The sequence below is a fragment of the Triturus cristatus genome, chromosome 6 (genome assembly GCF_964204655.1).
Source record: "Triturus cristatus chromosome 6, aTriCri1.1, whole genome shotgun sequence".
In the NCBI taxonomy this organism is placed as follows: domain Eukaryota; kingdom Metazoa; phylum Chordata; class Amphibia; order Caudata; family Salamandridae; genus Triturus; species Triturus cristatus.
The window spans coordinates 627,167,147-627,185,651 of NC_140589.1; positions in this window are offsets into that span (position 1 = coordinate 627,167,147).

An 18,505-nucleotide genomic window follows, 5' to 3' on the forward strand; every position below is an offset into this window, starting at 1 on the left:
ATCTAATTCCCCCAACTTTTCACTCCCCAAGATATATGCTCATTCATCCTTTGCCTCATCAAATTCTGCTGTTCGGGAGGTGGCTATTTTACTCTCATCGGCCCTATAGTGGGAGCTTGGTAAAGTGATTTGAGATGAAGGTGCAAGGTGGATCTGGATTGAGGATTCAGTTAATGGTGTAGACCTGGTTCTATTGAATTATTTTGGGCCGATCTTTGACAATACTGGGCCCCTGAATAAGATATATGATCTGCTAATAAATGTCAAGGGTAACATACTAATGGGTGTCAACTTTAATTTCATCCAAGACCAGGGTCTGGATACATCAAATTAGGCTAGAAAACAACTAAAACAAAAGACAGCTAGACTGTTAGGAACTATCAAAGAAGATTTCGCCTTGATCGATATATGGCATCTTGATCACCTGGGCCATCCCCAGTTTATTTGAATAGCTTCTCAGCTAGATATAAAACAGCCTCCACTTGGATTTTTTTTTGATAAGTAAGCAATTGGAAAGAAGCGAATCCACCATTTTTTCTAATTCATTCTCCGATCATTCAGCAGTCTCTCTGGTTATATACTTACCCTCCCCGAAAAAACATAACCGCAGATGGTATTTTGATAAAGCACTCCTCTCGGACCAAAACTGGATCACTGAAACTCATGATTTTATACAATGGTTTAATGAGGAAAATATTAATACAGATTAGGGTTTTATGGTTTGGGAAGTTTTTAAAGCCACATTTCGGGGTAGGGTGGTTTCATACAGGGCAAATCTCTATAAAACCTGACAGTAGAGGATCCAGGGGCTTCAGAATGCTGCGGCTCAAGCAAGTTCAGAACTTATGTATAAGCCCTCAGGGAGCTCTGAGGAAGAAATTGCATGGCAGCACTTGTTAAAGGCAAAGGAGCAATTAAAAATGTTTTTTACTGTGGAAGAGATCTCGCGAAGTAATGCATTTAAACAGAAGGTGTACGAAGAAAGTCAATATATAGGCAAATTCTTAGCCTGGTCAATGAAAACTCAGTAGGGTAGGCAACTAATTCCTCAAATAAGGGACCCCTACCACTAATCTGATTACCAACCAAGATCTTCGTGTCACATTTTGAGAAGATATATGCGGTGGCCCAGCTAGTAAACACCCAGGCCCTTGAGGACTATTTCAGCTCAGTCCAACTACCTATGGTTACTGAGGATGAGTGTAAGGTTCTGGTTGCACCAATTACATCTACAGAACTCAGGGATACTATCAAAGAAATGGCCAGTGCGAAGGCAAGTGGTAATGATGGGTTACTGATCGAGGTTTACCAGATGTTTATGGATGAACTTTACCCGATGCTAGTGTTTTTGTATAATCAGATTATGGATGGCTTGCCTGTCCTTGATAGATTTAAGGAAGCAGGCGTGAATACTATCCTGAAGAAGGATAAGGATCCAACCGATCCAAGTTCCTACCGTCCGATCAGTCTCTTAAATGTGGACTACAAGCTTTTTATGAAAATTTGGGGAAGAGGATCTCAGGATGTATGTATCACATGATACATGCAGACCAAAGAGGGTTTTTGCCTGGCAGTTCAATGGCAGTGCATACCTTTTATCTGATTCATGCTATTGACTATGTTTCTGCCAGGAACGACAGTGCAGCTATTTTAATGATGGACGCAGAAAAGGCATTCGATCTGGTTGATTGGCAGGCCCTGTTTTTTTATCCTCCAGAAGTTTGGCTTTCTACCCCGCCTGATAGAGATGCTAAGGAGAATATATAAGGGGCATCTGCGAAAATAACTATAAGCGCAGAGCAGGCGGGAGATGTATTGATAAAACGGGGGACTATGCAGGGCTGTTCCCTTCCCCTCTTTTATTCTCGCTTTTTATCGAGCCACTGGCAACAAAGATCCAAGCTAATACGTCAATCGTGGCTCCACTACCAGGAATGTCAAAAATCAAGCCCTTTGCAAATGATTAAGCCTGGGCAAAGCACTACGCTACGCTCGCGTAGTTTGCGAAGTTTGCGCTACTTTGCACTACGCGAATTGCACGTAGCACAGTGCAAACATGCGTAGCGTAGCATTGCGTAGTGCAGCGGTCATTTTTTGCTTGCTCGCGGTCCTCAACATCAAGTTGGCGACCGCGAGCAAGCAAAATGACATCCCGGCGAGACTTTTTCCTTGTTCGCGATCAGCAACATCAAGTTGCCGACCGCGAGCATGGAAAATGAACATCCCGGCGAGATTCTCAACGCGAAGAGGTCAGGTTTCTCATTGCGAGTGGTCGCGTATGCTCGCGACTGCTCGCGATGAGAAACTACCAGTCCGCGTTGAGAAATCTGAAGCTCGAGTAAAAATCTACTTGAGCAGCAGAAAACTACAGCTCACACTGTGCAAGATGCCGTTTTCAATGATTGCACAGTGCCGGATGCTTGTCCGCACTGTGCAATCATTGAAAACGACATCTTGCACAGTGCGAACAGGGTACTGCGCAGTTCGCAAAGTGCTACGCGTAGCTCGCGTAGTGCGAAGTGCACTTTGCGTAGCTTCGCGTAGTGCAACTTTGCGAACTACGCCCAGGGTTACAAATGATCTGATTTTATATCTGAACCCAGAGAGGGCAAATATCCAGCTGACGCTAGGGGAAATTCAAGCTTTTACAGAATTAGGAGGATACAAGTTCAATCAGTCCAAAACTGGACTCCTTCTATTCAATTCACTAGAGGCCAATCTTACTGAAGGGCTAGAATATTGGCCATTAAGACTTATTAGATATCTGGGCCTTTTTGTCACAGCAGATTTTTCTCAGCAGTTCCAATTAACCTACATAAATATGCTCAATAAAATAAAAAATCATTTAGAAAAATGGTTGCTTTTACCTCTCACAATAGTAGGCCGAGTCTCTCTAGTAAAAATGTCAATCCTTCTCCTGAGGATATTCCTGTTTCTAAATCTTCGTTTAAAAATATCGATTTCTTATTTTAACATAGATAACATTTTAAAGCATTTTATATGGGCAAAAAATAAAAACCCTGGACCAAGCTATCTATTCTCCAACTAGATGTAGGGTGGACTTGCATTACCTCACCTATCTACCTACTGCCAAGCTGCTCTGTTTAGTTCACTAAAGCAGTTGGAGGCTCCTTCCTTGAAATTCAATAACTTTTTACTGAATCTGATGCTAACAGAAAGTGCAATTAAGCTACCAGCATTTCTGCGCACCGCGAAGCTACCCAAAAGAACAAGGTATAAGGTGGTGAATACAATTGCTAACCGTATACAACGGTTTCATAAAGCTTAAAACATTCCATTGTGCCACACATTTACTCCCCTTAAAGACTGTGAGTTATGGGGTCTCCAGGTTCCTCAAAAACTAGAGTCCTCTAATAGGCTAGGATTTTGTAAACTGGGAGATTTCCACAATGGCACCAATTTTATATCATGGGAGGCATTCGCATTGCATTGTGTACGACCCTTGACCCCACCCGGTAGGTCTCTCCCCCTCCGCACAGCACCTGCTGAAGAAGTTTGAGGCCCTCCACCACCCGCAGGCTACCACCTGTGCCTCATCCCTGGTGGCCAGTGGTAGGCTGTAGGTTTGTTCATCTTCCGCTCTAATGTTTTATTGTATTGCCTGTATTTCATTGTTGCGTCTGTGACTGATGTTGTTCTGTCTTCCCCCGCTGCCTGTTCGTGGTCCGTGCCCGTTTTCTTCCCTCTGTTCCCCTCGCTGTCCCCGTGTCTCTCAGTCCGTTTTTCCTTCTGTACCCCTCACTGCCCTCGTGTCTCTGCCTGTTTTTTCCTTCTGTACCCACCGCTGCCCCCGTGTCTCTGCCTGGTTTTTCCTTCTGTACCCCTCACTGCCCCGTGCCTCTCCACTCATTTTTTTCTTCTGTTTCTCAGCTGCCCCTGTATTCTTGTGCTCTGTTTGCCTTCTGTGACACTCGTTTTTCCTGTATTTCTGTGCCCTTTATGCATTCTGTGCCACTCATTTTTTCCCTGTATTTCTGTGCCCTCTTGCCTTCTGTGACACTCGTTTTTCCTGTATTTATGTGCCCTTTTTGCCTTCTGTGACACTCGTTTTTTCCCTGTATTTCTGTGCCCTTTTTGCCTTCTGTGCCACTCGTTTTTTCCCTGTATTTCTGTGCCCTCTTGCCTTCTGTGAAACTCGTTTTACCTTGATTTTGTGCCCTTTTGCCTTCTGTGCCACACGTTTTCCCTCGTTTTTTGAGCCCTTTTGCCTTCTGTTCCCTTCATCATCCCTCACCGCCCCCGCCGCTGCAGTCCCTGCGGCCCGCCCCCCTGACTGCCCACTGCCCATTCGTTGCCCCCGCCTCCCAGCTGCTCCTCCCTCCCACCTCACCATATATGCCGGCCGCTGCGCGGGTGTGCCGCTGGCACGCCGAAGGCGCGCCTAAGGCAAGCCCGCCTGTGCCCGTCTGCACCTGGACCATGCCCAGCACCAGAACCCTAGGCCCCCGCACCCGCCACGACGACCGCTGCCACTACGATGCCAGCACTCTGCATGCTCTCAACTTCGGACGGACCCAAACCTGCTTCAAGGCCTCCCCGAAATGCACACACGGTCCCTTCACCTGCCGGAACTGCAGCTACACCAGCCTCAGAGCCGGCAAACCACCCGCCAAGAAATACCCCAACCACCGCCGATGCATACTACTGAACACCCGCTCCGCACACAAACACGCCCTCGAGCTCTGGGACCTGCTCAACACAACATCCCCAGACGTCGCCTTCCTGACAGAGACCTGGCTGAACGACTCCTCCGCACCGACATCGCCATAGCCATCCCAGACGACTACAAGATCACCCGGAGAGACCGCACCAACGGAGTCGGAGTCGGAATCGCCATCGTCCAAGGGAACAGCATCAGGGTCTCGACTAGCACCAACGACGCGCTCAGCACCGCCGAACACATGCACTTCCAGATCCACACAGACCCTAACTCCACACTCAGAGGCATCCTTGTCTACCGACCCCCCCGGACCTCGTCCCCAGTTCAGCAACTCCATCAGCACGCATGCCCTGACCTCCACCGACTACATCCTCCTCGGAGACCTGAACTTTCACCTTGAGAACAACAACGACAACAACTCCACAACCCTGATCGATAACCTTGCCAACCTCGGACTGAAGCAACTCGTCACAACGCTCACCCACTCCGCTGGCCACACGCTCGACCCCGTCTTCTCCTCAAGCCCGCACGTCTCCGTCAACCACACCACCGAACTCCTCTGGACCGACCACCGCTGCATCCACTTCGCCTTCCAGACACACACCACACACCACCGCACCCAACAGATCCCCCGCCGCTGCTGAAGCAAAATCACCGAAGACCAACTACATGCAAACCTCGCTCTCAACCCACCCACTGAACCCTCCAAAACCGATGACGCTGCCCACAGCCTCAGACGCTGGATCAAGGACTGCGCCAACACCCTCGCCCTGCTGAAGAAACCCCCCCACAGAGACACCAGCAAGAGGGCCAGCTTGTTCACCCCAGAACTCCTTGCCTCCAAGCAAGCCTGCCAGAAACTAGAGAAGGAATGGTACAGTGAACAAACTCCGGACAGCCACGCAGCACACAAGGGCGCCATCCGCAACCACCACCACCTCATCAGGGCGGCCAAGAGTACCGTCCTTCAAAGACTGCCTCGACAACAATGCACACAATAGCAAGGAGCTCTTCAACATCGTGAGGGAACTCTCCAACCCCAGCTCCAAAACCAACGACATCCCGCCGTCACAAGCCCTGTGCAACTCCCGCAACACCTTTTTCCACCGCAAGATAGCAGACATCCATGACAGCTTCAACACCCAGACAGCCCCAGCAGACAGCAACACAACAGACCCTCTGAACACCATCGACCACAACCCCCTGCTAGCCTGGGCCAGTGTGAGCGTCGATTACACCATCAAGACCATGAGCACAATCCACTCCGGCTCCCCGTCAGACCCATTACCGCACCACATCTTCAACAAAGCAAGCAGCTCCATCGCACCTCACCTGCGCAACGTCATCAACCTCTCCCTCGAGACCGCGACCTTCCCAGAGAGCTGGAAACATGCCGAGATAAACGCCCTACTCAAAAATCCTAAGGCAGACCCAAGAGACCTCAAGAACTTCCGGCCCATCTCTCTGCTCCCCTTCCAGGCCAAGGTCATCGAGAAAATCGTCAACAGACAGCTAACCCGATACCTCGAAGAAAACTGAATCCTGGACCCTTCCCAGTCAGGGTTCCGTAGCAACCACAGCACCGAGACTGCCCTCATCACCGCCCCAGACGAAATCAGGACCCTGCTGCACAAAGGTGAGACCGCAGCACTCATCCTCCTAGACCTCTCCGCCGCCTTCGACACCGTCTGCCACCGCACACTACGCGCACGCCTCCACGCCGCAGGGATCCGAGACAAGGCTCTGGAATGGACCACCTCCTTCCTCTCCGGCAGAACCCAGAGCGTCCGCCTCCCCCCATTACGTTCCAACGCCTCTGAGATCATCTACGGCGTACTCCAGGGATCCTACCTCAGCCCGACACTGTTCAACATTTACATGGCCCCGCTCGCACACGTTGCCCGACAGCACGACCTCAACATAATCTCCTCCGCCGACGACACTCAACTGATCCTCTCCCTCACCAAGGACCCCATCACCGTCAAAGCCAACCTCCACGAACGAATGAAGGCCATCGCCGACTGGGTGAAGATCAGCTGTCTGAAGCTGAACTCGGACAAGACAGAGGTCCTCATCCTCGGCTCCAACCCTTCAGCCTGAGACGACTCCTGGTGGCTGACGACACTGGGGGCAGCCCCGACACCCACCGACCACGCACGCAACCTGGGAATCATCCTCTACTCAATGCTCTCAATGACCATGCAAGTCAACGCTGTCTCCTCCTCCTGCTTCAACACCCTCCGCATGCTCCGCAAGATCTACAGACGGATCCCGACAGATACAAGAAAGACAGTCACCAGGCCCTCGTCAGCAGCAGACTCGACTATGGAAACGCCCTCTACGCGGGTGCCCTGACCAAGCTCATCAAAAGACTACAACGCATCCAAAACACCTCGGCACGACTGATCACCCCCCACTTGAGAAACCTGCACTGGCTCCCCGTCAACAAGAGGATATCCTTCAAGCTCCTCATCCACGCACACAAAGCACTCCACAAGACCAGCCCAGCCTACCTCAACAGACGGCTCTCCTTCTACATCCCCAACTGCTAGCTACGCTCTGCCGACCTCTCACTTGCCACCGTCCCGCGCATCCGAAGAACAACCACCAGTGGGAGATCCTTCTCCCACCTCGCCGCCAAGACATGGAACACCCTCCCACTGAGCCTATGACAGTCCCAAGACCTGCTGACCTTCAGGAGGATACTCAAGACCTGGCTGTTCGATCAGTAGCGCCCCCCCCAGCGCCTTGAGACCCTCGCGGGTATGTAGTGCGCTTCACAAATGATTGATTGATTGATTGTACTTCAGAGGGGTGATCTCTGGTTAAGTTTTAGAGAGATAATTTGTTTCCTCACGAACAAGTATATAATAATCAATGAGAAGGAAAGAATAATTCTGAAAGCAGCCCTAGAGTTGAATTTAAGAGGTATTGGTAATTGCTACCGTTTATTACGACAGGGTTCAAATCAGAATCTCATTGAGACAATGCTTTCAAAAACTGCCCAGGAAACTAACTGCCAGTTCAATATAAAGGAATGGCAACAAGGATACGAATCGGGGATTGAGGGCCGCAAATTTTAAGAGGATGTCCTTTCTTTCGAGGTGGTTGGTCTATTATACCCACCTTAGAAAACACAAATGGTTTCCTGCACTTCAAAGCAAATGTTTTAGATGTAACCGTGTGGGGGCAGTCGATTGGACGCACATATTTTTTACATGGCTCAAACTATGTCATTTCTGAGAAGAGGTGTACAGGTTCATTAGTGATGTATGTCTTGGATCATCGTACCTTTATAACCCCTTGCCCTCTTTGGCTTTTCCCACGCAACTAGCCAGCTGCCAAAGTATAGGCAATATTTCGTCTTTGCTGCTATTGCAGTAGTTAGATCTCTGGTGTTGCAAAACTGGAGATCTCAGAAGGTGCCCACAGTAGGACAATGGCTCTCCAAGTTGTCCCAGACCTACCAATTTGAAGAGGCATATGCAAAAAGGTTAGGGGTGCTTCATAGATTTAAGATAACTTGGGAGGGCTATGCTCGGATTACACATGCCGATGAGAATGTGTAAGGCAGGCTATTCTTTTGGGTAAAGAGGAGACATGAGATTTCTTTTTTACACCATGCCTGCTGCCCCCTTCCTTTTTTTTCTTGTTTTGTTGAATCGAGACAAATTTGCAAAATGTTTCTTCCCTGTGTCGGGCTTTCTAGAATGCTTGCTATATTGTATGTGAATCTATTTATTGTCCACTGAAATATGAATTTGGATATTAGGGAAGTTATGTCTGTTTTTTTAGAATGCTGGTCATATTATATGTACATCTATTTATTATCTACTGAAATATAAATTTGGGTATTATGAAAGTGTGTTCTTTGTGTTAAACCATGTTAAAGGTGTCTACTTTGTCTGCTATCTACGTTCAATAAAAAATAATATATAAAAATAAATTGTTCTTGAAAATAGAAATAGGCAGGCTTCGCCTTTATGGTCTTCCAGAGGGTATTGAGGTTGATGACCCTGTGACCGTCTTCACCTCTTTTCTTCCAAAGCTTCTAGATCTTCCTGTATCAGTGTCTTTAAATATACAACATGCCCATAGACTCGATCCTCATCTCTCCTCTTCATCTGTTCCTTCAAAGCCCCGTGGCGTAATCCTTCTATTTTTTAAATTTACTGATCTTTTGCAAGTTCTAAATGCGGCCAAACTTAAAAAACAATTAATTGGGTCTGGTGCCAAATTATTCTTGTCCCAAGACGTGTCTACAGTGACGGCTAGACGCCGGAAAGAGTTTCTTGAACTCAGACCAGATCTACGTTCCTTGAGTGCACTCTCTGTCTTATTTCATCCTTGCTTGTTTAAAGTGACTTTTCAGAATCATACCTTCTCCTTTGAAGACTTTTCGAAAGTTTCTTCATGTACACTCTTCGGCCTACATGGATACAGCTGGTCCTTCTTCTATCAGTTGACTGTTTTATGATAGACTTTTTTCTTTTTTTTTTAGTTTGAATATGCTATGTTGGTTTTTTGTCTAATGCTTTCTTTCCCTAAAGGTTGCATTTTATGGGATGTAATTGTATTAAGTCATCTTTATTTGTCTTTTCTTGTTTTTTGTTATTATTGCAGATTATCCGGAGTTCTTACATACCCATCCGCCTATTTTTTCCTCGATCTCCCAACGTGGTATGTCTCCCCCTTGTTGGATGTGCTGTCTTCACTGTCTGTTGCCAGCCCTTGTTATTTGCTTGTTTCCCGTACTACTGTCATCATTTTATGTATGACATGTACTGTCTTCTCTTATTTTCTCACTCACTCACTCATTCACTCACTCCCTTTCTTTCTTTCCTAGTCTCTTTCTTTCATTCTTCTCTAACTATCCATACTATGGGGTCTATTATGATGTAAGGCGGATCGCCACCGCCCGCATGGCGGTGGCAATCCGCCCTACATCATACCCCGCCCACCTCCCATTTCCCCCCACCATATTATGATAGCAAGGGGAACCGCGGCAGATGGAAAGACCGGGCGGATAAGGGTTGCATATGGTGGTGGTGTCTGCTAGACACCGCCAGCCATATTAGGATGCCAGTGGGACGCAGCCTTTCTGTGGCAGCGTTGCCGCCATGGAAAGGCCTGCGGATTCTTTAGTTGAGGGCCCGTTGCGTGCCCCCTGGATGTTGGGGGGGCACATGGGGGTACCTATGGTAACCCCCTCATTTGCATGGACGACGTGGCAGGCACGGCGTGGTGCCTGCCACGTTGTGCATGCAAATGCACACAGTGCAGCCACAGCATTGTGGCGGGCGGTGCTGGGAATAGAGGATGCCACCACTATGGTGGCGGTGGCATCCTAATTGCCGGTTTGGGACCGCCGCACCACTGGCGGCCGGTCCCAGCACCGCTATTGTGGCGGGCGGACTAAAGTCCGCCCGCCATCCTAATAGGCCCCTGTATTTTTGATCTCATGTGCTTCTTTTTTCACTTCGTTATTCTCCCGTTTCAATCACTGTTGATTGTGATGTTTGCTATTTAATTCAATTTATTTACATTCAGAGTTATAGCTTTAAATGTGAAAGGTTTTATTAACCCTATGAAGAAGTAGAGAATATTATCACGCTTAGCTTCATACAATCTTGATTTAGTTTTGTTGCAAGAAACCCTTTTGACAGGGTCTGAAGCTTTGAAACTTAAATAGAATTAGGTTGTTTCCTATGACCGCTAATAAAAATGGGGTCATTGTTTTATGCCATAAGAAATTGAATTGTTCTGTTGTTAGACCTGTCAGCCCTTTGGCAGTTCCCTCCACATTCTACCATTGTGTCCCTTTTCCCCCTTCTCATTTTTTCTGTCTACTAAACTTTTTGGGTGCTGGTGTAGAGGTTCTGGGCGCCTTATCTTCACCACATGAGGGAAAGGCGCAAGGTGCTCCTCTGAGGAGAATAGATGAGGAAGGTGATATTCACAAAATGGTGGCTCCAACTGTCACCTCAGCACCTGGACCATGACTGCTATGGGAGATTCCAGAACCTTCTGGACCTCTCTGGCAAGTCAGGTCCAAGGTGATAAATAGAGGTGGCAGGAGGGCGGCCATTTTAGGATAGAGCAGAGCAGCCAGTTGCCAGGAGTAAGGCACCTGAGTGGGGAGGTGGTTGCACTAGTCGAGGAGGGACAGGTCTCCGGGCCTGCAGCGTTCCCTGGCCAGTGATAATACCCCCAACCTGTTGACCGGTCCCTGGGCGCTGCCAGTGATTCCAGTTACCCCAACATCTGTGGAGGACTTAAGGAGGAGTGAAACCCTGAACCCTTCACTCTGGCCGAGGGCCACCCACTTCTAATACTGTGGTTGCCAGAATTACCATCTCCCTGGACCAAAGGGGAAAGCTGCGGGTGCCCAGGCCATGAGAGTAACGTCAACTTCAGCCGCGGTGTAAAGTGGAGACAGAACCCCCTCCCCCCTGTATCGTCAACCTCCCCTCCATCCGAGAGCTCTGCCTACGAAATCGGGTGCTGCCCTCTTACCAGATTGAGAGTCTGCCTGGTGAACCTCGGCGGTAATTTGGAGTGAGGAATGGCCTGAGGAGGAGCGACGGCGCCGGGGTCGATTAGGGCAGGAGGAGCGACGTGACTGACAGCAAAGAAACCCCCAGTCAGGAAGTGCCAGCCGAGTCACCTGATAGGGGACCCGAGCGCCGTCCCCCCAGGCTGTGGTGTGAGAAGGGAGGCTGCGAACAGGCAGGACGCGCTGCCTCAGATTGGTGCAGCGGGAGCAGAGGGACGGCTGAGGAGGTAGACTTCCTGTCGGATGACCGGTGAGCAAGAGGCCCGGCCTCCGGAGGCGGAGTAGGCGCCCCCCCGCGTCAGCGAGAGGCAGTGGGAGGTGACCTCGAAGGAATGAATTATCGGGTCCGTGACTGGTGAGAGAAGTTCCGAGTGGGACCTTCCCTCCCCCCACCTTTTTCATCTGCCCCATGTGAGGACCTTTCCCGTGACACTTCCCCCTCTTTCTGGCTCCGTGTCTAAGGAGCAGAAGTCTGACACGCAACGTTGTGGGCGAGGAAAACCACAAGGGAACAGTAAGCGGGGTGTCGCTACGGAGGAGAAGGGGTGGCAAGGTCTGTGATCGCTGGAAATAGGAGAGGGTCCTTGGAGAACCGGCCTAAGGAGGCGCTCGGGAGAACAGTAAAAAGGGGGTGGAGGGAATTCAGGGGACAACCATACTGACTAGTTCTTAGATGGGGGAAGCCCCTTTGATCGCCAACAGCTTTTCCAAGGTACCGTGACTGAGTACAGTCAGGATCTAAGCGGGGAAAAATGATCAACTAAGGGCCCAGCCTACCAGGGATTAGTTATCCTTCTATTAACCAGGAGTCCTGGGGAACCCACGTAGAAGGGGGGAGAGGTGCCAGACTAGAAGTAGGACCCCTGGCCCAAGGTTGTCCCGGTAGTCCCCGGAAATGCTATCTTGAAATGTAACAGTGTGCTAAATGTAAGCTGTTTTGATGAAAAGTTTAACCTGAACTGTACTGACCAGTTATGCCTCAAGATATTGGGGAATGTTAATTTGAAAATGTACTGAAATGTTACCAGAGTAATGGGAAATTGAAATCGGAGCATAACAAGGAAGAGAAGTGATAGTTTTGTTCTTTTAATAAAGCTTCTCATTTAATCAGTGTAGCGTCCTTTTTGGATGAGGCTGCGCCAGATTGCAAGCTGGGTAGGATGCAAGCATGAAAAGCCAGAGGGAGATATAAGCCTGATGACCTGAGCCAAGCTACCCCTAGGACTTAGGTCTAACATCTGTTATTTCTCAAGAAAATGATTTGGAAGTTAAATGGTTAATAGCTAAGCTGCTCATTAATTATATATAGTTAACAGTGTTTAATGTTTATGGTCTAACTCAACCAGATTATACTTTCTGGCCTAACATTACAAAACAATGTATACAATATAATGATAAATTATTTATTCTAGGAGGTGATTGTAACCAAGTTATTGACCCTTTTATCGATTGCCAATCCCAAGTCCGTTTTATCCCTCATAAGACCCAAAAACAATTCCACAGTACTAGTTCTCAGATACATCTTAATGCCTGGAGACTATGTAATCCAGACGCAACAGAATTTTCCTGTTTGGACTACATCTTCCTTTCTAATTACCTGATCCAGAATCTTATTTTCTCCTCGATTGAACCTATTGTCATATTTGACCATGATCCGGTTGTTGCTGATTTAGATCTGCTCCACTCACATCCCGATCCGTCTAGATGGCGATTTAACAATTTCTTCTGCAAGATCCATCCTTTTCTTTTTTTATTTCTTTTGCTGAAGAATTTTTTCATTTAAATGCAGATCCAGATGCTTCCCCTCATTGATATGGGACGCATTTAAGGCCACTGCCTGTGGTTTTATCATAGACTTTGTTTCCAGGAAAAAGAAACACTCACTTACTCAGCATAACTTTCTATTAGCCAATATTAAGCGTCTAGAACACCAATTGTATACTTCTTAATCAGACTCTGCTTTGCAGTAACTGGTCCGCATGAAGCTTGACTTAAACAAAATACCTACAGATAATGCTTGATCCATTCGTCTTCGTTCCAGTGCCCGTTATTATGGCGGATGAAAGAAAGTTGGCAAACTTTTGGCTAATTACCTAAAATCTCGGAAAGACTGTTTATTGATAGACTCCATCAATTCATTGGACGGAAAGCTCCTTTTTAAAGTTCAAGACATCTTAGATGAATTTATGAAATTGTATAAAAATCTGTATACTCCAAAGTCTTCCCCATCTACATCTCTTATTGACATCGATCTTACTCATGCTCCGTTCCCCTCTCATACAACTCTTAACTTTGCATCTCTTGAAGCTGATCTTTCAATTTTGGAGTTATTTCAATCTTTGACTCTCCTTCAAAATGATAAAACTCCAGGCCCTGTTGGTCTTACGGTAGAAGTTTATTTACATTTCTCCAGTCTACTTTCTTAAAAACTCTTGCAGCTATTTCAACGCTTTTTTACTACTGGTAAGGCAGATGGTACTTTTTTAGAAGCTACAATATGTTTAATTCATAAAGAGGGTTGCGACCCTAAACACTGTAAGAATTATCGGCCTATTTCTCTGGTAAATGTTGATTATAACATTTTTGTCAAATTGCTTGCTTTATGCTTTGAACCTCTACTACTAAATCCTATTGGTCTAGAACAGTGTGGCTTTGTTATAGGTAGATGAACTTTGGATAATTCCCGATTATTTTTTAATGTCTTGAACAAAGCCTCAACTCCTTCTTACTCCTTAGCTGCAATCTTTATCGACGTTGAGAAAGCTTTTGATAGGGTAGATCAGTCCTTTTTATTTAGTACTCTTCACTGGCATGGTTTTGGTCCTAGATTTAATTCTCTTATCTCCTTGCTGTATTCAAACCCTAGAGCCTCTGTTGTCGTTAATGTTCTTATCTCCCAATTCTTCCCTCTGCTGCGGGGTGTACGTCAGGATTGTCCCTTATCCCCTCTTTTATTCAGTTTATCATTTGAACACTTTTTGTCCTTTATTCGCCAAAATACCTCTATCTCTGGATTTACCTACGGTGAGCAACATCTGAAGATATCCGCCTATGCGGATGATATCTTATTTTTTATATTTCATCCTGAAACCTCTATCCCTTTTATTTTGCAAGAAATCTCAGATTTCTCCCTAGTTTCAGGTTATAAAATCAATTCAGACAATACAGAAATCCTTCTCATCACTAAATTTAGTCTCAAACATAATTTTGAATCTACCGGATTCCGTTGCAATAAATATAAAATCAAGTATCTAGGCATTTTGTTTAACAACTCTATTTTGCATTGAGTTAAAATCAATATGAAGGAAGGGTTAGACCGCATCTCTAAACTTCTTTCTTCCTGGAACCCTCATTTTCTCTCTTGGTGGTAATGTCTTGATTCTATTAAAATGATGATAATTCTTATTTTACTCTATATATATTCTCTATGATTCCTATTCATATTCCGTCCATTCATTTTTGAAAAGTTGACTCCCTCCTCTCTAAATTCTTATGGAGCAATAAGAAATCTAGAATTTCCTTATCACACCTTCGGAAATCTAAATCCAATGAAGGAGTGAATTTTCCTGACTTTCGGCACTATCACAAGGCCTTTTACCTTCGATTAGCTTCTAAATGGCTACGTACTTGTCTTTCCCTTTTGTACCCTTATGGGTTACTGCTGAATGGTCCTTACTTGCTCCCTTTTTTATAAAGGAAGTTCTTGCCTTTACTTTTACTGCAAAAGTAAATGTTACCTCTATTCCATTGTTTAAACACACATGCTCCTTATTAAGGCCTCACTGACAGTTAAAAATTATTTCTAGAGATTTCCTTTCTGCGTTCCCCTTTTTGGTACAATCATCTCATTACCATCTATAACAGACTTCTTTATTGGAAATCCTGTAGACTTAAGGAAAATGTTTGGGTTCAGGACTTGTTTGATGGTGTATTTCCTTGCTCCTTTCCTCAGTTCCAGGCTCTTCTTTAGGTGTCCTCACTTGTTTTGGCACAAATTCTCAATTCCTATGGGAATAATTCTGGATGTTTTTTATACCCTTCCTTCAGATGATTTTTTCTCGCAGAAGATCCGCTTCTTAGAATTTTGGCGCTACTTCCCACAGCTTCTCTGATCTATAAGCATTTTTATCCCCCAAAGTCTGATCATCTTAAAACTAAATTGGAACTCACATGGGAAACAGATTTGGGCTGTATTTGGAGCATTGACTTCTGGGACAAGATTTGGACCAGATCATTGAAGATCGCTAGATCTGCCTCTACCGCTCAATCTATACCATAGCTATATTTTACTCCCCTATCCATAGCCCACTTCACACATACTAATAACACGGCCTGTTGGACATGCAATGCTCCCCTGGCGGATTTGATGCACTTCCTGTTTTCCTGCCCTGCTGTGTCTTCTTTTTTGGTCTTGTATTTCACTTATTTTTAATTTACATAGCTCCATATCGAAGATTTTTCTTTTTACAGGAAGTTTATCAGAGTTGTTGTGTTTATCCCCAAGTCAAAAGGGATTATTTGAATTGATGTTGGCTTTAGTATTTTAACACTTTACACTAAATTGGAAATGTTCTACCAAACTTTCAGTTAAATCCTGGTGGAATAACATTTGTAATTAGCACAGACTGGATATTGCTTTTGCCTCCTACTTTAAACCTTTTGTTAATAGGGATTTGTTCTGGTCTCCATTAACGAATTCCTTAACTAAAATTACAAATTCTCCTGTACTACACATTTGTTGTAAAACATTTCAAGCACCATGAACTGTTAATATCTCTGCTTTTTCCTCTACATTATTTCTCATTATTACATTGTTTGTTGGTTATTCTGATTATTTCTTTACTGTTTGAGTAGTTTTTCACTGTCATTCAATCTTCTGTTGCAGACTCGTATTTTGTACCTGCTTCCCCTCATTTCCTTTTCCCCCTTCCCTGTGATATTGTCAAAATGAAAAAAAACCTTTCTACTCTGTTTTATTACCTATCTTTCCTTTCTGGCTATTTTACAGTTATATAATACTTTCATGGTTTGTTATTTCTCCTGTTATTGTTATTACTCAATAAAGCTTATTAAACAAGAAAATGTAACTTGTAGAGAAGCATTCATTTTCCAGGTTAGCGGGATTAGAGACAGACACAATGATCGCACTATGCAGTGAACAAATGCATCTAGCAACGTGCAGGCAATTTTTGCATGAATGAAGCTAAACTGTGAAACTTTGTAAACTTTGCAAAGGGAGAAAATCAGGAACTACTCAAAACATTCCCAGTGTGATAAAATGCATCAAATGAAACTAAAGACATATATCTAGGTATAATGGCAAGGACCTTAATAAAGTAATACCTCTATTAAGAAAGGTTCTATAATTTTGAATTATGCACACATTTTCCTCAAAAAGTTAAAATCAGAAAAGTCAATTTAGTTAAACTCTTTTAGGCCGTATGCGATGAACAGTTTATTTCACATTTGCAATAATCAGTTGCATTGACAACAAGGGGGATAGATGTGCCCAGTGAGCAGCCAGGTTCCAGTATGAAGAGTAGAAAGCTTGGACTGAACCCTGAAAAGTAGCCTGACCATGAAAAACAAAAGAACAGACAAGACACTGCATGGCAGCCGTGCAATGTATGTTAATTTTTTTAAGCGTTTATGACAGGCCCATCCGAATGGAAGCTAAAGAGGGGGTCTGTCTTTGGTGCATATGGCTAAGCATTTTATTTAGAATGTTGGTGGCAAAATACCAGAATTCTCAACAAACATGTTTCGATATGCATAGCAGAGGACTCGGCCTATTGATGCCTGACTGTACAGGAGGCTGTAGCACAGAGTAAAGACTTTGAGGAAGAAGAGAAACAGTCAGAGCAGGTCCATGCAGCTGGATAGAAGGCAAGAACAATTTTAAGAATGTTGTTTCTATGTGTGTCTGTGCCTGTGTGTGTGAGTGGGTGTGTACAGATGTGTGTTTGTGTATGTGTGCATGCAAGTGCATATATATGTGTACACATGCCAGAGGGTTGACACCTGGCCCTAGTAATATTTGGCATTTGGTAACATCAGTGGCATGATGGTTTTCACTGCACTACAAAATGGTAGTTGTGAGAAAATTACTCTTTTTGCATGATCATTCCTCATTTTTTGCTGACAGGTATTGCTAGTTTTTGAATTTTGCACATGGGATTCTGCTGTTCAGGCCCCACTGTATGTGCTCTGCCCCTAAAGCATTGTAAAATTGGCTAATTCCCAATTTCATATTTAAATTTGAAAGCCCATAGCATGTGGTGCATGAAAACACACTAACAGCATGAAAGGTTAAATGTGTCATGTGGACAGCAACATTTTTTGCGACAAAGGAAACCTGACTTCAGGCATACCCATGTAGCCTGTTTCCTGCAGCTTTTAGACTTACAGGAGAACATGTCCAAATTACTTTTTCGACAGAATATAACCCTACTTTTAAATATTTAATGAGTCTCCCCTACGTAGGCCTAGGGAGGGTGCCTAATATTAAAAAGTGATACATGCAAGAATTTATGTTAGCATGTGCCTTCAGCGCAAGCCCCCAAAAGCTGTTTTCACTGTTGAGCCATAGTTGTTCTATGCGAAACACTGAAGTTCAGATAAAATAAGTCTGCTACCTTTGAATTGGAATAAGCTAAGAGGCGATTAAACTACCACTTTAATTATTTATGAAAAAGCCAATTAATTAGGTGTGAAAACTACTCACAGAGATGAAATAATGACATAGTTTTTTCACAGGGAGTTGTGAGTGTGAGGTATGTGAAAGATATTAGCTCAGAAATGGCACCTGAGGAGTGTTCAGGAACTTAATTGGCTTGAAAGGGACCAGTGTGAGGCCTGCCTACTCATAGCTAAGTGTAAAAGCAAACCTGTGGAAGAAAAGCCTTTTGTTCTGTAGGACATCTGTAGCCAGTTTGACACTGAGCCAAAAGTGAGGAAGAAGTGGTCCCAGAACCAGTTTGGTGCAGCTGAGGAGGACTGCTCACGTCCCTAAACACGTCCCTGACTGGCACACAAGTGGCATGTTGAATTAGCCTCAGAATAGTGCACTGTGGAATAGTTTGCAATAAGGAAAACAGGATGTTCTGCAAAAGTGAGAAGGGTTTCCCTTGGGAACTTTATTCCCATTGGTTAGGTAGTGCCAAGGAGTCACCCCCACCCACTGGCTAGTGAAATCTACAAAGATTGCACCTCACTCACAGCTTGTCCAGAACACTATGTGGACCTATAGAAGAACAGAAGAGGACTGG